Source organism: Myotis yumanensis, unplaced genomic scaffold (genome assembly GCF_028538775.1).
Source record: "Myotis yumanensis isolate MYYU_CA2020_CCGP unplaced genomic scaffold, mMyoYum1.0.hap1 SCAF_12, whole genome shotgun sequence".
Taxonomy (NCBI): Eukaryota; Metazoa; Chordata; class Mammalia; order Chiroptera; family Vespertilionidae; genus Myotis; species Myotis yumanensis.
Genome location: NW_027223763.1, coordinates 58,857,977 through 58,882,761, shown reverse-complemented (window position 1 = coordinate 58,882,761; position 24,785 = coordinate 58,857,977). Strand labels below are relative to the sequence as shown.

General features: G+C 42.0%; 1 protein-coding gene across 1 annotated transcript in view; it reads right to left on the bottom strand.

Moving 5' to 3' along the window:
* Positions 1-24,785, bottom strand: part of ADAMTSL1 (ADAMTS like 1) — an 876,403-nt gene that overhangs the window by 655,363 nt on the left and 196,255 nt on the right. The window lies entirely within an intron of this gene.

Sequence of the window (24,785 nt, the reverse complement as noted above, 5' to 3'; positions counted from 1 at the left end):
ACTCACCCAATTTCATATGTTAGAAAATTGATACTCAGAAAATCTAGGGTGAGAATTGGGCAGGGCATGATTTGAACTCGTGCATATCTCATTCCAAGGTTGGAATTTTTTGCACTCTTTACTAGAGGCTCAGTGCATGAAATTTGTGCACTGGGGGGGGCGGGGGGTGCGCCTGAGCCCAGCCTTACTGCCCACCTGCTGGCTTCTTACCACTCAGCTGCTGCACTCGCCAGCCATGAGCCCAGCTACTGGCTGAGCAGTGCTCCCGCTGTGGGAGCGCACTGACCACCAGGGAGCAGCTCCTGCATTGAGCATCTGCCCCCTGTTGGTCAGTGCACATCATAGCTAGCAACCAGTCATTCTGGTCTTTCTGCTGTAATGGTAGCTTAGGCTTTTATTATATAGACTAGTGGCCCAGTGCATGAAATTCGTGCACAGAGGGAGTGGGTTCCCTCAGCCCAGCCTGCACCCTCTCCAATCAGGGACCCCTTGGGGGATGTCTGACTGCTGGCCTCCCCTGCCAGCCTGATCTTGCCCCTAACTATCCTCCCCTGCTGGCCTGGTTTCCCCTAACTGCCCTCCCCCGCCAGCTTGATCTCACCCCCAACTGCCCTCCTCTGCAGGTCTAGTTGCCACCAACTGCCCTCCCCTGCCAGCCTCATCTCGCCCCCAATGCCCTCCCCTGCCGGCCAATTTGGTTCTGGTTGTTCAGTTTTTATTGCCAGTCAGCGTCAAAAGCTCTGCCTCCTAGGGAGCCATTGGCTCCTTGCATTTCACCCAGATGTGGTTCTGATTGGTCGGTTTCTATGCCAGGCAGCATCTCTGGGCCTATCTCTGGGCCTGATCAGAGAGGTGGGGCTGATCAGCAGCCCCCACAGAGGCCCAGAAAGAAAGAGAAAGAGAGGTGCAGCTGCTGGCGAAGCCCGGAGAGAAAGAGAGAGACAACAGCTGATCAACAGCTGCCACAAAGGCTGCGGATCAGACCCTGCCTCTCTCTCCCAGCTGCCACAGCAGCTGAGCACTGACTGCAGGACTGACTTCCAGTGTTTGGACGAGCCTTTGGTCAGACATTTCAGACCCTGGGTTTTTATATATTAGGATAGCATCAACACTTGGCCTTGGTCACTTATTGGGAAGGTGACTTTGTGATGTGACTTTTTTTAAGTTCGTAGATTCCATACTTCCTTGTTTCAAACCTATCTTGGCCTCTTGCTAGCTGTATTGTCTCTCACAATAACTTTGGCTAGTTATTTATATTCTTTGTGCCTCAGTTTCCTTAGCTGCACTTACTTCATAAGTTGTATATGAGGCTAGAATGAATAGCTAAATTATAAGCTATTGGATGGGCACTTGGCATGTAGAAGGCAGTCATGAAGTGTTTACTCTTATTGTTTGCCTTACATGAGTCTGATGAAGAAGGGACATGTCAAAGCAAAGCAGAGAAATCACTCCTGATGCTCAAAGCTTTTTGAGAGAGAAGCATAATGTATTAAAAAGAAAGCCTAGATTTTATAGAGAAAGTTTGAAAATACTAGCATCAGCTTTGAGTCCTGTCATGTCATTGCTTTGAAGGGTTGACAGTCCTGAGCTGTGCTTGTGAACAGAGCCAGTCAATTTGGAGTCAGTCAATCCTCTTGCCAATTTATTTTATGTTGTTGTTAAAACATCTGTTTGTCAAGAATTATTATACAAGAGATGGGGAAGAGTTCCCAAGGACAAGAGGTTAAGTAACTTGCTCAGAGGTTAAATCAATAGTTAGACTAAACACAATCCATAATTCCCAATGCTCAATCACTCCTCTTTCCTCTTGAGTCATGCCTCTCTTTTGACTGCATTCCCAGCTATGTTTGAGAACAGTCAGTCACACTTCAAATCGTTGGGGGGAGAGGAAGGGAACCTTTTTCCATAAAAATATACCTGTTGAGTCAGGATGAACCAAAAGCAATTCTTGCTAGTTTGTTATTAATTTATTTTATCATAGTCAAGACAAGATAAACAGCCAAGCAGCCTCTTAAATATTACCAGTATGGCTTTAACTTAGTACTTGCTCTATGTTTTGCCATTTCCACCTAAACACACCCCCATCAAATAACAATTGTGATTAAGAATGCTTACACAAAGCCATGGCCAGTGTTGCTAAGTGGTTAGAGCAGTGGTTCTCAACCTTCCTAATGCTGCGACCCTTTAATACAGTTCCTCATGTTGTGGTGACCCCCAATTTCATTTTTACAAACTGAACATAATTAAAGCATAGTGATTAATCACAAAAACAATATGTAATTATAAATGTGTTTTCTGATGGTCTTAGGCAACCCCTGTGAAAGGGTTGTTCAACCCCCAAAGGAGTTGCGACCCACAGGTTGAGAACTGCTGGGTTAGAGCATCAGCCTAGAGACCGAAGGGTCTTGGGTTCGATTCCGGTCAAGGGTTAGTACATGAGTTACGGTTTGGTTTCCTGGCAGGGTCAGGACATGTGCAGGAGAAAACCAATGGAAGTGTCTCTCTCACACTGATCTCTCTCTCTCCCCCCTCCACTCTCTCTAACCAAAAAAAAAAAATCTCAATGGAAAAAATATATCTTCAGGTGAGGATTAACAAAAAAGGAAAGAATGCTTACATTGAACCATTCTGAAGGATCCAACCTGCTTCTCTAGGTTATGCAGAGAACCAATGCAGGGAAAATAAACTAGGATTGCATCATTTGTTAACACCCCTGCTCATGTAATAGCTGGACTGCTGGTTATGTTGGCGGCAAGTGAGGCAGAAAACAACTCTAGCAGTTCGTGGGGATGTGGGAGTGGATGCGGGATGTGTGCCATAAGAGGACACCAAAGCTATATTCTGCAAGATGGAGAAGAGTTACACCTATAGTGAGGCCATCCCAAGATGTCACCATGAAGTTTGCTAGAACCCCACCATGATAAAAAGGGCTTACTGTGCCCACATTGTTTGTACAAGCACTGTGATTAATGCTGCATACCTGTTTTCCTTCTGGGAATCTGGAATTCTAGTATGTGCTAGTAGAGAAAGCATATGTGACCAGCCCCTAGTAATCCCTTTGGTGTTGAGTATCTACTGGCTTTCCTGGCAGACAAGATTTCACCTGTTTTCACTATTTGTTGCTGGAGGAGGGCTCTTGGAAGCTTGCTCCTGGCTTCCTCTGGACTTTGCCACATAGACCTTTTCTCCCTGTTAATTTTACATGTGGTGCAGCTACGAGTATGACCAAATGCTGAGTTCTGTGAACTCTAGGAAATCATCAAATCTGAGAGTGGTCTTGGAAATCCCCAATACACAGGGTGAAGAAACACTCTTCTAAAACCTTAGGAACTTTTCCTAAGCCAACTATGCTCCTCTTGGGCCTCAGCACTTTTACTTTGTATTTTGGTCATTTTTGTCCAAGCCTAACCTTCCTGTAAGGTTGTTAATTCCTTAAGAGTAGGCTGGGCTTGATGTAGCTCTGTGTCACCTAGTCCTGTGCCTTATACAAAGAATATACTATTGAAAGTTGGTACATGAATAGATAAATGCCACTTGGGTATTTCTCTCAATGACAATGCCTGGTTCAAATAATGGATATTTTTATTTGATCTGTTTGAATGTGAGATCATTAACATCCCCTGAACTTCCAAGACTAAAAATTCCATAAGTCTCTGGAGAAAGATACAAACTTCTGTAATTGGCTGAAGATCATGAAAATCCAACAAGGAAGAATCACATTTCTATTTAGAGGAAGGAATGCAGGATATATTTTTAAAATTTTCTAATGTAGAATTCAAATTTTAAACTTCAACCCAATCTCAATGCACAAAAATTGTGATTTCATGCATAGAACTTTCCTTGAGTCATGAAGTCTATACTAGATCAAGGCACCACACACATAGCAATTACATAAGATAACTATACCATTTTGTACAAGGGTTATGTGACATATATTCTGTATGTATTAATTCATGATTTCCTGGTCATGTAAAAGTTGGACAGAATTTCTTTTGCTTGGAGGGTTCTCACCTAGTGATATTGAAATCTCTTCTGTGGATTTTCAAGGGGTTTATCAAAATATGGGGAAATGACCCGTCGGCAACAGAATAAAGTTAGCTTTACCATTGTTTGACTCTACTTTTTATTGCCAAGTTCGGAAGCTTTCCACCATCACAATGCACAATGTTGATGCTTTTAAATCTTCTGAGACGTGCTGTCATTGGCTTTGCTTTAAAGCACAGGGACTGTATAGAATCAGGTATATATGCCCTGGTGTGACCTCTACTGCCTTGGGAGGGAAAACAGAGACTCTAATACTCTTAGGAAACAGTCTATGCCTTCTGAATGCTTAACTCAGAAACCAGGTTGACAGAAGTTTGCCCTCTCAACACTACAATTAGAAAGAAAATACCATAAGGTCCAAGGTTTGCTGAATCAGTCAGTCAGTTGGTCACAAGACCATACAATGTTAGAGCATCTTACTGTATCCTGCCCTTTATCTTCTAGGTGAGAGAAGAAATGAGATTCAGACAGGTGAGGTGATTTCCCCCAGGTCTCATAGCTCCTTAGTGACAGATATTAGAGTAGGACCCATGTCTCTAGATTCTCAGTCTTCCAACGCATGCGCATACATGCACATGCACACACACACACACACACACGCACACGCATACATATACACTCTCAACTACACACAAGCCATACTCATGGGGATATAGAAGAGGCTCATGGCTATGGTGCAAACTATTTGAGGCAGAGTGTTAGATCTAGGTTTTGGCAATATGACCACCCAAAACAAGATCACTTTAAACTAAGTTGTCTCATTGGGATGCTGGCACTCCAGCAGGAGTTAATGAGGATGCTGCAAAAAGCATAATTCTATGCTCCTCTTTTCTCTCGGACCCCTAACTGGCTTGCTGCGACCCCCAGTGCTTCCTTTTGTACATTGAAAACACTCATAATATATGAACACTTGTTTTCAAGGTCAGTTTTCCATAGGTGGAGCCTCACAGAAGAAGCTATGGTTCACATTAGTAGCCAGACACCTGTAAGTACACCAACTTGTTTGTATATTATCATGCTGATTGTTGCTACTTGTATTTAAAATTGCAATTAACTTATTTTGTAAAAGCAAATAACACAAACCAAAAGCATTCTCACCTTCATTATTCCCTAAATTTAGCATATCCTTCTAAAACATTAGCTATTACCTATATGGGTGAAGAAGTAATAATTAGGGAGATATCTATCTAGAAAAAATACTTGCAACTTTTTTTTTCATAAACACAATTTGGTTTTATTTTAAGAAAGTTCTAAAACTATAATAATTACAATTACTTAAGTCTCTCCGATTTACAAGGCATTTTGAACACATTACCTCATTTCATTTAATAGTTTTGACAATAATCCCATTAGTTACATTTTATCACCCTTATCTTACAGAGGCAGAAAATGAGGTTAGAAAATTTAAGTTGGCTGTCTAAGAACATGTAGCCAGCAAGTGGCCCAACAGGGACTTGAGTCCAACTCTAGTATTCCAAAACAGAGCCATAGATTTTGCATGTCAGGACTTCTTGTTTGTTTTTTAGTATATTTTTATTGATGTCAGAGAGGAAGAGAGGGGAAGAGACAGAAACATCAATGATGAGAGAATCATTGATCAGCTGCCTCCTGCACACCCCACACTGGGGACTGAGCCAGCAACCCAGGCATGTGCCCTGACAGGGAATTGAAACTTGGATCATAGGTCGATGCTCAACCACTGAGCCACATGGGCCAGGCAGGACTTCTTGGTTTTTGGTCCAGCTGTCCAAGTGATCCTACCTCAAAAATCCTCCACCCATCAAGAAAGATTCCCCAATCTCTATTCACTTGTGTGAGTCTCAGAGCAAAGACACTTCTCTTTTGCATGTTTCTCTCCCTACATTTAGAAAAAGTTACTGCTCTCCACCAGTGGAATTCTTAGCACCCTAGAATAAAGTGCTTTAAAATGGGACTTTGGTTACTAAAGGGCCCTTTTGTTATTAAATAGATATTGAAACAAAATATAGAACTCTACAACTATAGGCATTCCATCATTTCAGGTGGGAATTCTTTATAATTATTTTTTCTTCCACAGGGTTTTATTTTATACATTGTTTTAGCTTTCTCCAAAGTCATTATATAAACCCCAGTGGAAAAATTCATCTATTGCAGAGCCATAAAGTGTTTTCTTAAAAATTCCATCACCCACTTTATTACTGGAAAGCAACTACAGAAAGGCTTATACATTAAGAGATTTTAAGTTTGACCACTGGGACTAATGGAGCCTGGGCTTTCAATATTAATCTATCAGAAAATATATAAAATTTTTTTTAATGATCTCCATGTGTTTTTCAAAGATGAATATTAAAGTCCCAAGGCTTTGACAGTCCCAATTTAGCATGAATAAAATTATAAAGAACCGCACTTCTCTTTCTATCATTCTAATAATTACTTCTATAATAAAAATTGTTTATTTTTTCACTTGTCTTCAAACAGATTAATTTATTTTCTATTTGAAATGATGGACTTGGCCAATAAAATAGAAAAAACAAAATCCACCTAAGATTAAACTTAGCATCTCCAATAACAGGTATTCCTCCCAGAAATCTGGGCTACGATCATTGCCTTGACCCATTTAGAAATTCCTGCCTCATCCCTGACTCCTCCTTATTTTTCCCACTTCCCATCCCACCCAATTTGTTTTCATTTTCTGCATATTTTGTCTCAGATATGTCGCTTTAACCCTCTTCCTTCTCTTTACACTCATTCATCTTGCCTCAGTTAAAGCCTTATCCTATTTTATCTTAACTACTGCTTTGCCTCTCCTCACCATCTTTAAGCCACCTCACACTTCATCCAGTGATTGTTTTCAAATGTGTCCTTTCGCTTCGCAATCTTATTTTTATTTCTGTTTTACTTTTATTATTAATATTTTATTGGACATGGAAAATGAAATAGTTTTTTAACATCGTTATTGTTGAGAATATTACAGATGTCCCCCTCTTTCCCCTATTGCCCTCCCCCACCCCATATAGGCCTTTACCACACCACTGTCTGTGACCATGAGCAACCTGTACTTGGAAAACTACAGGATGTTGAAAAAAGAAATAGAGAAAGATACAGACAAGTGGAAGCATATACCATGTTCATGGATTGGAAGAATTAACATCATTAAAATGTCAATACTAACCAAAGATATCTATAGATTCAACTCCATCCCTATTAAAATACCAATTGCATATTTCACAGATCTAGAGCAAATATTCCAAAATTTTATATGTAACTATATAAATTGCAGCAATTGTGAGAAAGAAAAATAAAGTTGGAGGGATCACAATACCGAATATCAAATTATATTACAAAGCCATTATAATCAAAACAGCCTAGTGCTAGCACAAGAATAGGCATATAGATCAATGGAACAGAACAGAGATCCGAGAAATCAACCCAAGCCATTACCCTCAATGAATACCTGACAAAGGAGGCAAGAGCATACACTGGAGTATAGACAGTCATTTCAATAAATGGTGTTGGAAAAACTGGACAGGGGAATGCAAAAATAGAATCTGGACCATCAACTTACACCATACACAAGAATAAACTAAAAATGAATAAAATACTTAAATGTAAGCAGTGAAACCATAAAAATCCTAAAAGAAACCATAGGCAGCAAAATTTCACAACCTTGTTTAAATATGCCAGTGGTTGGCAGCTACTTCAACAAGTTCTCACTTCTTGCCACAACACACAGGGCCAACCACACTACAACTGCAGGTGTGTCCTAAATAGCTGCTTTCCAGTCTTTGACGTCACAGCCTCCTGCTCAGAATGGCATCCCTTGTTTCGCCTTTTTCTTTTTAGAGAGACTTTGCAAAGTTCCACTTACATGTCACCCCTCTGCAAAGCCTTTGCTGACTTCCACACATAGAGACTGCCCTTCCCCTTCCTGTTGCCTTCCTCTGTGAAAGCGCTTTTCCTGTACACTCTGGTTACCTGTTCACTAACCTGTCTCTCTTTACATGCTTATCAAGTCAGGGGCTGTTTTCAGTATTCACTTTATACCACTAATACCGACATACCTTTTGAATGTAGTGTTTTTAGAGAATGAAGCCTCCTTACCTAAATTCACTTGCATGTGTGTACTATGTCATCCAGTGCTTTCTGACTGTTGTTGATAGCCTACATCTGAATCACCTGGGAGCATTATCAAAATGATGCCCAAGGTATATGTCTGATCTTCTTAATCAGACTCTCTAAGGGTATTCCTTGGAAATCTTTATTCTTAATAAGCTACCCAAGTGATTCTGATGTAGCCAGATTTGTGAACTCCTGTGCAACTTACTTGATTCGCAGAGTCTTGTATGTTCGTATTATCTTCTTCCACATCAGTATCACATGGCTGAGAGGGAGGGAGTGCAGGGCATGCATCACGGAGTAAGACAATTTGAATCTTGGCTCTGTAATCCCAGCTACATGATCCTAAGCCAGTTGTCGGCAAACTCATTAGTCAACAGAGCCAAATATCAACAGTACAACGATTGAAATTTCTTTTGAGAGTCAAATTTTTTAAAGTTAATGTATATAGGTAGGTACACTGTTATTAACTTATTTAGGATACTCCTAAGGTTTAGGAAGAGCCACACTCAAGGGGCCAAAGAGCCGCACGTGGCTCGCGAGCCGCAGTTTGCCGACCACGGTCCTAGGCAAATAAATGAACTAATCTTTACCTTTGATTCTTTGTTTTTTAAAGAAAGAAATGCTGTCTCTCTCAGGAGACTGTGAGGGTACGGCCTGCAGTGTGGCACCTCATGACTGGAGGGCACTGCTTACAGGTGAGCTGTGGTGACAATATTGGTCCCTCCTTAGGCTGACAGCACTACATGTCTACAGTCAGAGAAAGAGAGTGGAAGTTATTACACAACAATATACCCTTAACCTTTCCAATGGATAAACATAATGAGCTTTTCAAATGTATTATTTCATCACACTTTGCAAACGACCTTTTAGAGATGTGCTACTTTAGCACCAGCTGTGCCCGCCATCGCTCCCTGGATGGGTATCATCAGGTCTCCTTTTCCTGAGTGTCTGAGGCTGCTGCTCTCCTGCTGGTCATACATGTATGAAAGCTCTCTCTACATAAAAGAAAGCCCTACATTCTTGATGACTAACTGATGAGGCAAGTGTGCACCTTCTGGCCAATGAGCACTGTTCTACTTCCTTCCAGCATTACTGTGCATAGTAAATACATTTTTTTCAAAAGCATGAAATTTTGAATCACTGGTATTATATTCCACAATAGTTGTTTTCCTGACAGTGTCATTCTGTAATGTTTTCTGTAACATCTGACAAAATTGTGCACAACACGAGAGCTGGAAGGAACAAAGGCAGTGATGATAGTGGTGAAAGAGAAAGAAGAGGGGGAGGCAAGAAGGAGGAAAAGGAGGACCATATTGTCACCACCTCCCAGCTGCCACTGTCCCCAGCCTGTGCATAAACATCTCTGCATAGTTACTGTTTAGACTGCAGGAAAATCGAGGCTCAAGTAAACACACATCAGTAACCTGTGGAAGGTCCACATGACAAGTTGAAATTTAACAACCTGGATCAAACTGAAATACACCTTAAAATGTTGTAAACAGTGATTAAGTGCTTTGCACCTCAATGGAAAAAAATATCAAGTAAGGTTCTGTTAATAAGCAATGAATTTCTTTTAAATATATTTTATTGATTTTTTACAAAGAGGAGGGGAGAGGGATAGAGAGTTAGAAACATCGATGAGAGAGAAACATCCATCAGCTGCCTCCTGCACACTCTCTACTGGGGATGTGCCTGCAACCAAGGTACATGCCCTTGACCGGAATCGAACCTGGGACCCTTCAGTCCACATGCCGAAGCTCTATCCACTGAGCAAAACCGGTTAGGGCAAGCAAAGCATTTTTTAACTCCAGTTCATTTTTTAAATATTCACTACTTTGTTACAAAATTATGTTTCCTTTCTAACCATCTCACTAACAACTGATTTCAAGTATTTGCTTGTTCTTATTGTTTTAGTAAGATCTTCACTCGTGGGCACTGCCTGCCTTCCTTTCCTGCAGTCTGGTTCCTTAGAAAATCGTTTTTTTAGAATGCACTTTAAAGTATTTTGAGTCTCTGGTCATGTATTCTGCAGTAGTTGCTTTCCTGATAGTCTCATGAATCTTACTAAACACTGTTTTTTGTGTTGAAGCTTATCCTAGAAAACTTGATCTGAATGTATAATATGTATGAAGTGCTCCTTTATAACAATTCAGTTGTAACCCATTTCCCCCTGTACTGTTTTCTTCTCATCACTGAACCAGAGCAGATGCCATATATGGAGTTACACATGCAGGTTGCCTTTCAGTCAGATGTTTGTAATCAGCAATATTGAAATATCTCATTTAACCAGACAATAAACAGAGACAGAATATGCCCAGGTGAAAACCAGGTGTTCCAACCATGACAAGAGGAAAGGCAACAACAAATATCACCGCTTCCCCTGTTGGGTCATGACTTTTCTTTAAGTGAAAAAACCAGTGTGATTTACTAGGTGAAATAGTGGTTCAATTTTGTATTGACACTGCCTTCTTCCCTACAGGTTTAGGTGATGTTTAGTCTTTCTGGCTGTCCTCTGTTGGCTGATGCCCTAGCTGTCACTGCTGAAAGAAGTGTCTGTCTCCACAACAAACCCTGCCTCTCTGCTTCCTATTTTGAGGATCAAGGTATTATTTCTGATGCTTTGACTTCATTTCTCTAGTGAATTCATTTCCCTCTATTCTATAATGACTTTGGAAACTCTCAGGCTGTTTGTTTACTTTAAGGAAAAAGCCACCACACCCACTGACAAGTTTGGGGCACATTACATAGAACAGTACTTCTTCAGTGTCAAGTATGTGCTTCAGTTGAATGCCTAGTACTAAGGGAAGAACCTGTGAATGTCAAACATTAGGATGACTACCACTTAGTTCACCTCAACAAATTATGTAACTGCCCTTCTTACAGGGCCCTTGGAGACATCATACTCTTACAGCCTCTTTCTTGTAGCAAAGTCAATCTCTGCTCCCATCCCACCATTTGTCAATAACCACAATTGAATCTGAAGCCAAAATAGGATAATGGCTGAGCTCCTGAGACATCAGCTTAATGATATTAATATTCAAGTGGTACCCATGACATGCAGCAGCAACAAACTTGCCTCTGTAGCAGTTCAAATAAGTAGCCGGACACTGGACGTCCTTGTCAATTCTTGCATTCAGAGCGTCACAGATCTTTACAGTAAAGCTCTCGGGTCATAGGCCTATTTCCTTTCACTATGGATACTTACTTCCATATGTGAATTTCCTAGTAAATGGTCAGAATTGCATTGTGCCAATTTAGACTTGCAAAGATATGGTTTAATGGGAGTTGATTTCCAATAATGGCTTGCAAATGTAGGTTACTTCAAGAATTACATGTCCCATTTTCATTCCTTAATATTCAACAATACAACATCAATACTGTTATTCAATCTTCTCCCAACCTTTCCAACATGCCACCCTGCACACAAATGCCTTTTTATTCAGAGACTACAGGCCCGGTGCATGAAAATTCATGCACTGGAGGGGGTCCCTCAGCCCAGCCTGCCCCCTCTCACAGTCCAGGAGCTCTCAGGGGTGGGAGGCAACCCAGCAGTCAGGGGAAGACGATGCCCCCATCACACTTCTGCTGCTGCCACTACCGGCAGCGCAAACCTCGGCCGGTCCAGGTTACCTGCGCCACGGGCTGGCCCTGGGTGGCTGGGGGGATGAGGGGACTGGAGGACTCTAGAGGCAGGTGCATGGAGCAGCCTGGCTTGCCTAGTGGTGGGCCCGGCCTTGCCGCGTGCCCTGGCGGGGCTGAGGGGACTGGGTGCCGCCATCTTGTGGCTATGGGCGCCACTATCTTTGAGGGCATGGCAGTCAATTAGCATATTCCCTCCTTATTGGCTGTGGGCACGGACATATTTGAGGGCGTGGCAGTAAATTAGCATATTCCCTCCTTATTGGCAGTGAGTGCCGTCATCTTTGCAAAGGCATGAGGGTCGATTAGCACATTCCCTCTTTATTACATAGGATGAGATCATCATGCATTTGCTGAGTCAGATACAAAGAGATGTAATATTGCATCATGACTAAGGCCAAGTTCTCAATTTTAGTTGAGCTTTAGAGTCATCTAAGGAATTATTTTTGTCTATTTGCTTCTTTTCTTAATCTTGTAAGTATCTCTAACCCTGCCCCCATCAAAATCTCCCCAAATATATGCAATTTACAGATTCACAGGTGGTTCTGATCCAAACTAGGGCTGAGAACCCTGGATTAAGAGCTTGAGTTCTGCCCAACTGGTGTGGGTCAGTGGCTCATTGACCTATGAACCAGGAAGTCATGGTTCAGTTCCTCCTCAGGGCACATGTCTGGGTTGTGGGCTTGATCCCCAGTATGGGGCATGCAGGAGGCATTCAATCAATGATTCTCTCTCATCATGGTATTTCTATCTATCTCTCTCTCCCTTCCTCTCTGAAATCAATAAAATACTTTTTTTAAGAGAGCTTGAGTTCTGAAGCCATAGTGTGACCTGGGTTTGAATGCAAGTTCCACCATTTACTGTCTGTGTGACCTTGAATAATTTACACTGCTTCTGGGTCTCATCCCAGACCAACAATCAAAAACTCAAGCAATGAAGCCTGAACATCGGTAATTTTTAATACCACCCCAGGTGAGTTTAATGTGCAGCCAGGACTGAAAATCACTAATGCAATACTTAGTTGTTGGATTTGCAAAGTGGAGAAAACTACGAGAATTCAATGAAATATTTGATAAAAGGGTTATCCTGGAACCCTAGCCCAATAATGCTGGTAGTTATTGTTGCTAGAGCAGAAGATAGAGAAGGAGCAGTGGCTGGAGCTGGACTGACCATCTAGAGGGAGAGCAAGGTGACCTCCCTGCATCAGATGAGGTACTGACCTAACCGGGGCCTCTGGGAGACAGTTGGAACCCTGGATCTGAAGTCCCAGGCAAGTTCCTGAACCTGTCTGAGTCTAAGAGGACAGAACATAAACAGGTTATGTACACACACACATATGTGTGTGAATGAGTGCATGTGCACGCGTGGAGGGCCCACTAACTTGGCCTAGTAGAGGATGTGCAACAAAAATTGTGGGAAATGAGACTGGATGTATGGGTGAGATGTGACTGTGAAGCTTTTGTTTTGGGGGAGGGCGGAAAAAAGAGGGTAATAAGTAGAATCTGTTTGAAGTGATGAACATGATATATGGGAAGCTGGAGTTGCCAGAGGCACAGAAGCCAGCTAGGAGAGGAGTTATGCAATCCAGGGGGAGTAGAATAAAAGCCTAGTGCTCCATGGTTTAGTCCATCTGGGCTGTGGTTACCGTACGTCAGCTGTCAAATAAAGGGTTGTGGTAGATGATCTTGAAGAATCCATTTTGCTCTGATATTCTAAGGTGCTCTAACATGCCATTTAAAAATAGACATGAAGATATTATTAAATGGATAGAGTTTTAGTTTGGGGCAATGGAAAAGTTCTGGAGATGGGTAGCTCTGATAGTTACACAAAGTGTGAATATGCTTAATGCCAGGGAATTGTAATTAAAAAGGGTTAAGCCTGGTCAATGTGGCTCAATGCTTGAGCATTGACCTATGAGCAAGGAGGTTGTAGTTCAATTCCACATGCATGGATTGCGAGCTCAGTCCACAATAGGGGGAGTGTAGGAGGCAGCTGATCAATGATTCTCTCTCATCATCTCTCTCTCCCTCTCCTTTCCTCTCTGAAATCAATAAAAAATAATAATAAAAAGGGTTAAAGTGGTAAATTGTGTGTTATGTATATTTTTGTACACACACACACACACACAGAACAGACAGGAAGAAATAAACACAAACACATGAGGTATTTTAAAAGAAAATATGACAGACTGGGTAACTGATAAGATGTGGGTGATAAAGGAAAAAAGGTGGTTTAGAAAAGACCATAAGGATTTATGCTGGGTGCCTGGAGATAGCAGGTTTGGGGAATGGGAAACGAAGTAGGGGGATCTTGTTTAGTGGGGAAGACCATGATTGCTAAGGTGAACTTTGTGCACTTTAGGGCTGGAAAGACACATAAGGAAAAGGTGCCTATTCCTTAGTAGATGAAAATGTGGACCAGAAGTGGTTCTATAAATTCAGAAATCATCACTGAAGTTGCAAAACACAAGCCTGGAGGTGAGCTGCTTCACTTTCCTTCTGAAGAACTCACTGTGATCATCTAATCTCACCTGTTCCGTTTGTGTAGATGAAGAAACTAACCAGAGGGAGATGAGCGAGCTCATACAAGTCCACCCAGAGGCTAAACTAGGCTTTCTGAAGCCAAACTCAATGGCCTTTCTTCTTCATTTTATTTATTCAGGACTGATCATCCTAGATTTGCTAAGAACATAAACTCCTTGGTAAAGATGACAAAGGGAACAGGTAAGAGGAGTGACAATTACTATACAGAATGACCACAACAGGGTCCACTGAAAGAAAAGACGAAATGAGAAGCCCTAGAGAATCTATGGGGGACTAGCAGAGAGAACTTCAGAGTGCCCTGGCAGCTCCAAGTGAAAGCTCAGAAGAGAACGTCCTGCCTCCTTTCTACTAAACCTCTCGTCCCTTGATGCCCGCCCACATCACATGACATTGACTTTCTCCAAGAAGCCTTCACAAGGGATGACCACACCTCTGCTCAGGATCCCTCAGCACTCATACAATCTTTACTTCAATAATGCTGCCGTCATGTTCTTGGAGATGTCAGTTTATTTAAAACAACATTATTCAAAGTCTAATTTTCCATAGAAATATTGGTATAATTTTGGGTTTTGTTCCCGGAGAATCCCCAAGTGACCTCTGCACCATAAAATGTGGGGAGAAAAGTTAAAATAATTTATCAAAACGTTCTTAAATAACTTAGTCAAAATAAATAAGACCCCAGAATGGCCAGACACGAAGACTTATGCCTTAGGTAGAGTGGTGTTGTGGAAAGAATACAGGATTTAGAGCCAAATGGGGCCTTTCTTGAGGACAGCAAGGTTCCAGGCAAACTCCCTTTGGAAGGCATTTTCTAGTTCTATGATTGGTTACACCTTGGCGACGTTGGCTTCTCTGGTTTCTTAACATGCTCAGGGGGCTTCCAGGCCACCCAGGTTTTATTTTCTGATGGAACTGAGGAAAACCATGAACTAAAACGGCAACTACTTTTCAAGAGAGCCCAACAAATTTGATGATGGACACGTAAGCTGCCCAACCACAGGGGGGCTGCCCTTGTTTTTGCTATCTCTGCTCATGTTCTGAGGTTGTGGTAGAGAAATTGATCATTCATTGTGCCTATGGGAGTTGGAGGAGATCACTGTCTATTGGGGGAAAAAAGTTTCCTATGTGTCTGGTGGTAAAGCTGGTTTTTATATCTTATTTCATAGTTTGTATTCCTCATTTCATTTTCTTTAAATACTTTTTTTAAATGTATGATCTTATTGATCTCAGAGAGAGAAAGGGAGAGGGAAAGAGAGATAGAAACATCAATGATGAGAATCATCTTTCGGCTGCCTCCTGCATGCTCCCTACTGGGGATTGAGCCCACAACCCAGGCATGTGCCCTGATTGGGAATCAAACCATGACCTCCTCCTGGTTCATGGGTCAACATTCAACCACTGAGCAACACTAGCCGGGCTCTAAATACTTTAATAATGTATTTTCCTGACCATCTAAAATGGTCACTTAAGCAATGTCATTTTAAAAATTGCTAGCTTCACCCTGGCTGGTTTTGCTCAGTGGATAGAGAGCTGGCCTGCAGACTGAAAGGTCCCAGGTTGGATTCCGGTCAAGGGCATGTACCCTGGTTGCAGGCACATCCCCAGTAGGGAGTGTGCAGGAGGCAGCTGATCGATGTTTCTCTCTCATCGATGTTTCTAACTCTCTATTCCTCTCCCTTCCTCTCTGTAAAAAGTCAATAAAATATATTTTTTAAAAAAATTGCTAGCAACTTTCGAAAAATGGCGGAGGCTTAGACGGACGTGTTGGTCCTTCGTCCCGGAGCAGATAGGGGCGAGCAGCTGAAACGGGTAACAACCAGCCCGATCAAGCTGGGGAGGTTCAGCTGAGAGACAGTCTGCAGCCAGGAAAGACAGAGAACTCCTGAAAAATGCGGATGGTTAGAGATTGAGGCTGAAACTTCCCCCTGGGCGCCAGCGCAGCGGCGAGACCACGCCATCTTGGGAAGCGGTTACCTACCGGCATCCAGAGATCGGCTACTAACCCAGCGGCTACTAACCCGGAGGCGGCGACTTGCGGGCGGCGCGACTGCGGGAGCCCAGAGGAGGCCTGCGCCCCTCCACGGAGGGGCGGACACTCCTGGGCGGCCAGCAGAGGCACAGCGACCACGCCATCTTGGGAAACAGAGCTGCTTGAGACTAGGATCCTGGCCTCAGCACCACCCAGTCTGATCTCAGACGCATACCAGGACCCTGCAGCCACTGGGGACAGAGACCTGTGACCACAGCTACAGACCTGCAGACACGGAAAGTTCGGAGATCCCTGCTGCAGATCCGTGAGTAGCAGAGCCCATCCCCCCTTCCCCCAGGATCGCGGGCAGTGCCAGAGTAACTAACTGATAGACCTACCCCTTGCCGGGGCCTCAGCGCTGCAGAAACTTTGGCCTGAAAGTGCGCGAGCACCTTAGAACTGATCCTATGCGCACTTCGGGCTTCAGAGCCCTGGGCTGGGAGCAAAAACGCGCACAGCACCAGGAACTAATCCTGTGCGCACTGCTGGCATCAGAGCCCTGGGCTGGGAGCAAAAACGCGCACAGCACCAGGAACTAATCCTGTGCGCACTGCTGGCATCAGAGCCCTGGGCTGGGAGCAAAAACGCGCACAGCACCAGGAACTAATCCTGTGCGCACTGCTGGCATCAGAGCCCTGGGCTGGGAGCAAAAACGCGCACAGCACCAGGAACTAATCCTGCGCGCACTGCTGGCATCAGAGCCCTGGGCTGGGAGCAATCGCGCGAACGGGAGTTTGTCCGCCTAGCACAGGCCCAGAAACCCCGTTTCTCAGGGCAGGAGGCAGCACCAAGCACCAGTGACTTGACTGTGTTTCTTATCACCTGCGCCTGAAATCCTGATTTCCTGTGCATTCATACTAAGAGCCAGTGAATCCAATTCCTGGTGCAAGGGCACACAGGGACCCTGATTCTCAAGGTGAGGTTGCGCGAAGCAACAGAGACTCTGATACTGAACTCTTGGGGAACTCTGACTCCTGGCGCAAGCTAGGGGGCTCTGCTCTGGTGCTAAACACGCGTCAGGGGGGCCTCTATTTCAGCACAGTGCAGGCAGGGTCCCTAATTCTAAGGGCACGCGCGAGGCCACATTGAGTGTTGGCAACACTGACACAGAGCGAGCCTGGTTCCCACCAACCAACAACAACCACACATCTTAGTGTCAGAGCTCTTCAGTGACACTAGGGTGGTGGGAGCCTCCCACTGCGCACGGCCCAGGCCCACGCAACTCAACCTTTGAACCATCAGGAGATAATCAGAATGAAGAGACGACACAATACCCAGAGGAAAGACAATGAAGAATCACCAAGAAAGGAAATTAATGAAGCTGAAGCGTGCAACATGACAGAAAAAGAATTCAGAATGATGGTTGTACAATTCATTCACCGGATGGATGAGAAAATCAACAACCTATGCAAGAATCAGGAAGAAATGAAAAGTGATATAGCTACAATCAAAAACACCATGGAAAGTTTCAACAGCAGACTAGAAGAAGCAGAAGACCGAATTAGTGAGTTAGAAGATAAGGCAGAGAAACAAGCTCAATCTGAACAGCAACTGGAGAAAAGAATTAAAAAACAGGAGGAGAGCCTAAGGGAGCTTCAGGACAACATGAAACGAAGTAACATACGCATAATAGGGCTGCAAGAAGGACAAGAAGAGCAGCAAGGATTAGAAAATCTATTTGAAGAAATAATGACAGAAAACTTCCCAGATATGGGGAAGAAAAAAGTTACACAAATACAGAGAGTCCCAGGCAAGATGAACCCCAAAAGACCGACACCAAGACACGTCATAATAACGATGGCAAATGTACAAGACAAAGAGAGAATCTTAAAGGCTGCAAGAGAGAAACAGAGAGTTACCTACAAAGGGTCCCCCATCAGATTATCAAACGATTTCTCAACAGAAACACATCAGGCCAGAAAAGAATGGACGGAAATCTACAAAGTGATGCAAAGCAAAGGACTGAATCCAAGAATACTCTATCCAGCAAGGCTATCATTCAAAATTGAAGGGGAAATAAGAAGCTTCACAGACAAAAAAAGGCTAAGGGAGTTCATCACCACCAAGCCAGCAATGCAAGAAATGCTAAAGGGACTGGTGTAAAAAGAAGAAATAAAAAGCCCAGAAAGAAAGCAGCCACAAAAAAATAGAAATGGCTACAAACAAGTACCTTTCAATAATAACTTTAAATGTAAATGGACTAAATGGTCCAATCAAAAGATATCGAGTGGCTGAATGGATAAAAAAACATGACCCATACATTTGCTGTCTACAAGAGACCCACCTCATTAGAAGGGACTCACACAGACTGAAAGTGAAGGGATGGAAAAATATCTTTCAGGCAAATGGAAATGAAAAAAAAGCTGGGGTAGCAATACTTATATCCGACAAAATAGACCTCAAAGTGAAGGCCATAACCAGAGATAAGGAAGGCCACTTCATAATACTAAAGGGATCAATACAACAAGAGGATATAACCCTGATAAACATATATGCACCCAATGCAGGAGCACCCACATACATAAGAAAACTCCTGGAAGGTATCAGGGGAGAGATCGACAACAATACAATCATAGTAGGGGACTTTAATACACCACTAACATCACTGGATAAATCCGCTAGACAAAAACTCAGCAAAGAAACAGCAATCCTAAATGACTCACTAGATCAGATGGACTTAATTGACATCTTCAGAACACTTCACCCCACAGCTGCGGAATATACATTCCTCTCAGGTGCTCATGGGACATATTCAAAAATAGACCACATATTGGGTCACAAGCAAAGTCTCCACAAATTCAAGAAGATTGAAATCATAAAAAGCATCTTCTCAGACCACGATGGCATAATGTTAGAAATAAACCACAATAAAAACAACCCAAAATACTCAAACACTTGGAAGCTGAATAGCATGTTATTAAATATTGATTGGGTTACCGATGACATCAAAGAAGAAATTAAAAACATCCTGGACACTAATGACAATGAAAACACAACAATCCAAAACCTCTGGGACACAATGAAAGCAGTCCTGAGAGGGAAGTTTATAGCTCTACAGGCCTACCTCAAAAAACAAGAAAAAATGGTAGTTAATCATCTAACTCTACAACTCAAAGAATTAGAAAGAGAGCAACAAGAAAAGCCCAGAGTGAGCAGAAGGAAGGAGATAATAAAGATTAGAGCAGAAATCAATGAAATAGAGACCAAAAAAACAATACAGAAAATCAATGAAACCAAGAGCTGGTTCTTTGAAAGGATAAACAAGATTGACAAACCCCTAGCCAGGCTCACCAAGAAGCAAAGAGAGAGGTCCCAAATAAACCAAATCAGAAATGATAGAGGCGAAATAACAACAGACCCCAAAGAAATACAAATGATTGTTAAACAATACTACGGACAACTCTACTCCAACAAACTAGACAACCTGGAGGAAATGGACAAATTCCTAGAAAAATACAACATTCCAAAACTCAATCAGGAAGAATCTAAAAATCTCAATAGGCCAATAACGATGGAAGAAATTGAAGCAGTCATCAAAAAGCTTCCAGCAAACAAAAGCCCAGGACCAGACGGCTTCTCAGGGGAGTTTTACCAAACTTTTAAGGAAGAACTGAAACCTATCCTCCTCAGATTACTACAAAAAGTCCAAGAGGATGGAACACTTCCAAACACATTTTATGAAGCTAGCATCACCCTAATACCAAAACCAGGTAAAGACAACACAATGAAAGAGAATTACAGGCCAATATCCCTCATGAACATAGATGCCAAAATCCTCAACAAAATCTTAGCAAATCGGATCCAGCAGTACATCAGAAGGATCATACACCATGACCAAGTAGGATTTATCCCAGGGATGCAAGGATGGTACAACATCCGTAAATCAATAAACGTGATACATCACATAAACAAATTGAAAGAAAAAAACCACATGGTCATATCAATTGATGCAGAAAAAGCATTTGACAAAATCCAACACCCATTTTTGATAAAAACTCTCAGCAAGGTGGGAATAGAAGGATCATACCTCAACATAATAAAAGCCATATATGACAGGCCCACAGCCAACATCATACTCAATGGACAAAAACTAACACCATTTCCCCTAAGAACAGGAACAAGACAGGGATGTCCACTCTCTCCACTCCTGTTCAACATAGTCCTGGAAGTATTAGCCATTGCAATTAGACAAGAAGAAGAAATAAAAGGCATCCAAATTGGAAAAGAGGAAGTAAAACTGTCCTTATTTGCAGATGACATGATATTATACATACAGAACCCTAGAGACTCCATCAAAAAACTACTAGACTTAATACATGAATTTGGCAATGTAGCAGGATACAAAATTAACCCCAAGAAATCCGAGGCATTTCTATATACCAATAGTGAACTTTCAGAAAGAGAGATTATAAAAACAATCCCATTTACCATCGCACCCCAAAAATTAAGATACCTAGGAATAAACTTAACTAAAGAGGTAAAAGACCTCTACTCAGAAAACTATAGGACGTTGAAAAAAGAGATAGAGGAAGACATAAACAGATGGAAGAACATACCATGTTCTTGGATTGGTAGAATCAACATCATTAAAATGTCCATATTACCCAAAGCAATCTATACATTCAACGCACTTCCCATTAAAATACCAATGGCCTTCTTCAAGGATCTAGAACGAACTCTCCAAAAATTCATCTGGAATAAAAAAAGACCCCGAATAGCTGCAGCGATCCTGAGAAAAAACAAAGTAGGTGGGATCTCAATGCCAGATATCAAGCTGTATTACAAAGCCACTGTTCTCAAAACTGCCTGGTACTGGCACAAGAACAGACATATAGATCAGTGGAATAGAATAGAGAGTCCAGAAATTAGCCCGAACCAATATGCTCAATTAATTTTTGACAAAGGAGGCATGAACATACAATGGAGCCAAGATAGTCTCTTCAATAAATGGTGTTGGGAAAATTGGACAGATATATGCAAGAAAATGAAACTAGACCACCAACTTACACCATACACAAGAATAAACTCAAAATGGATAAAGGACTTAAATGTACGACAGGAAACCATAAAAATTCTAGAAGAATACAAAGGCAGCAAAATCTCAGACATATGCCAAAACAATTTCTTCACTGATACAGCTCCTAGGGCAGTTGAAACTAAAGAGAAACTGAACAAATGGGACTACATCAAAATAAAAAGCTTCTGCACAGCAAAAGAAACCATTAACAAAACAACAAGAAAACCCACCTCGTGGGAAAACATATTTGCCAACGTCATATCTGATAAGGGCTTAATCTCCAAAATTTATAGGGAACTCATACAACTTAACAAAAAGAAGATAAACAATCCAATCAAAAAATGGGCAAAGGATCTAAATAGACACCTTTCAAAAGAGGACATTCAGAAAGCCAAGAGACATATGAAAACATGCTCAAAGTCACTAATCATCCGAGAGATGCAAATCAAAACAACAATGAGGTACCATCTCACACCTGTCAGAATGGCCATCATCAACAAATCAACAAACGACAAGTGCTGGAGAGGATGTGGAGAAAAAGGAACACTTGTGCACTGCTGGTGGGAATGCAGACTGGTGCAGCCACTATGGAAGGCAGTATGGAGGTTCCTCAAAAAATTGGAAATGGAACTCCCATTTGACCCTGTGATCCCACTTCTAGGAATATATCCCAAGAAACCAGAAACACCAATCAGAAAGGATATATGCACCCCGATGTTCATAGCAGCACAATTCACCATAGCTAAGATCTGGAAACAGCCTAAGTGCCCATCAGTAGATGAATGGATTAGAAAGCTGTGGTACATCTACACGATGGAATACTATGCTGCTGTAAAAAAGAAGGAATTCTTACCATTTGCAACAGCATGGATGGAACTGGAGAGCATTATGCTAAGTGAAATAAGCCAGTCAATGAAGGAAAAATACCACATGATCTCACTCATTCATGGATAATAAAGACCATTACAAACTTTTGAACAATAATAGATACAGAGGCAGAGCTGCCTCAAACTGATTGTCAAACTGCAGTGGGAAGGCCAGGGAGGGTTGGGGGGGAGGAGGGAGGGGATTAAGAGATCAACCGAAGGACTGGTATGCATCCATATAACCATAACTAATGGACATAAGACACTGGGGGGTAAGGGAGGGCAGGGGTCTGTCAATGGCGGGGGGGAAAAAAAGGACACTTATGTAATACACTTTGTAATACTTTTAGCGAAAATAAATAAATAAATAAATAAATAAATAAAAAAAATTGCTAGCTTCTCTCTGTAAACATAAATTGTAAAATAGAAAAAAACATGCAATTAGAGGCCTACTAAAGTCTGGACCCTTACTGGACAACTGAATGAACATTCTATACCAGCCCCTGTCAACCTGACTCCACCTAGTAGGGCATGACAAATGTATCTACATATAGAATTGGTTAGGCTTTCCTAAGAAATATCAGCAGGACAACTGCTTAAAAGGGTTAAGGAAATAAAAGCCACAGAATAAGAGAATGCAGTAGCAGCACTTATTAAATATCACTTTCTGTTTGTTCTCTTAGAAGACCCCTTTTTTCCATTTCAGAAAGCAATAGCTTCTCTATGGCCATGGTGCTTCCTGCTCCCCCACAGGCAGTGCAAAGTAAAGATATGCCCGAGCAGGCAAGAGGCCTGTCTAGCAAGGAGAGAGAAAAGCTTGAAGGTGACTGTGATGGCAAGGAGTTAGCAGGAGGCTGTAGGCTCCACAGGAGGTGGGGCCCTACACTCCTCTCTGAGCCAGTGTCCTGCAGTGGGATGAGGGTGCTGCACCTTAAGTTCAGGGCCGCACTGCCTTGTCAAAGGCCCAGTGCATGGGACCTAAAGGAGCCAAAGCGGGCCTGCAAAGGGGTAACTCAGAGTAACGAGTGTAGACAAGAGACAGTTACTGGAAGTACCTCCTTAGATAAACGTCACCTTCCTCTCTGTTTCCTGGGGTAACAGGAAAGGTTTATAAACCTCAAATTAGCTCCTGCTGGCTGTGAGCCACACACCAGAAAACATCCCATACTCAAGCCATTTTCCTGTTCTGCCTCAGAATTTCAGAATCTCAGGGTTGGGAAGGCACTCACAATCATCCACCTTCTCTTGTAAAAAGTTGGTGCTATATGGAGGACAGATGCTCTTCTGTTTATGATGCATTTACTATTCTGCTGTTTTACTATAAATATGATTAGCTTACTGAAAATATAGAAGTTTTAAAAAATGTATCCATCCTTATGTCTTCTTGCTTGTGGGCACAGCCCTCAACTATGAATTGATACAAACAAAAGACAAATGCCTTACATTAAAAAGATGAGGAGGAAAGACATGAGGTGAGGAGAGAAGGTCTCTGTGGGTGTCTTGAGTTCTTTGAGGTAACTTTTGTCCAGTCCCAGCTCTGCCCCCAGAAAACGATGTGACCTTTGATAAACCCTTATTCTCCTTTGGACTGCAATGTTTTCATCTGTCAAATGGGTGTAGTGCAAAAATGCCCCTGAATTCTCCTCTAGCCCTACCATCTATGATTATGAACCTCACTCCTGTGATGACATGAACTTCCAGGAAACATATTTCTACCAGAGGCTTTTAGGATTTCATAGTTTAGAACCAGTAAGAACTGCGTTAAAAAATACATTTAGCAGCTGAGCCTCTGTCTTCTTTAATCATATTATGGTAGGCTGACCAGAGTTTATTCTTCCCCAGATATAGATATAAAACAGACCATACCACTAGAAAAATAATGCATTATTAAAATAAGAAATTTCTGCACATTATTTGGAAAAAAAATCAATAAGGAGACATACTTAAAATCCTGATGTATTTGTAAAAACCTTTATAGATTATTTCTATGTTTTTATTGTAATACATGCAAAATATAGCTCCCTCCTTTTTAAAAATAAATAATTTGTACCTTGGTATTTTTAAATAAGATCCAAAAGTCTTTTATGTTTACCTTCCTTCTGCTCTTCTTTGTCAAGGTCATCTCTATGTTAGGGTTACCCTGTAGCCTAGATATCTACTTTTTTAGTCATTTTCTGGGGCAATAGAGGAAGAGATATTAGGATTAGGGGGTAGGGAGCAAGCAAGACAGAGGGGATGGGGGTCAGAGAGAGATCAAGATTCTTAACATCTGTTTGTAGTTGAATTGCTTAATTTGTGGAATCCCAGTGATTCCCAATTTCATGAGATGGTGAGTTATATAACACGTTCAATATTTTAATTCAAATTCTACAACTTGAGGGTGTTTCTACTAACACAGAAGACATTCAGAAATACTATCATTGGTGCTGTGTTTATAAATGCAAATCTCATTACCCCGAGGGCCCATTAATAGCTTAACGGGAAATATAAAGCAATTTTCTGACTTTCCATGATCACATCCCACTAAAATCATAGCCTAATAGAATTCT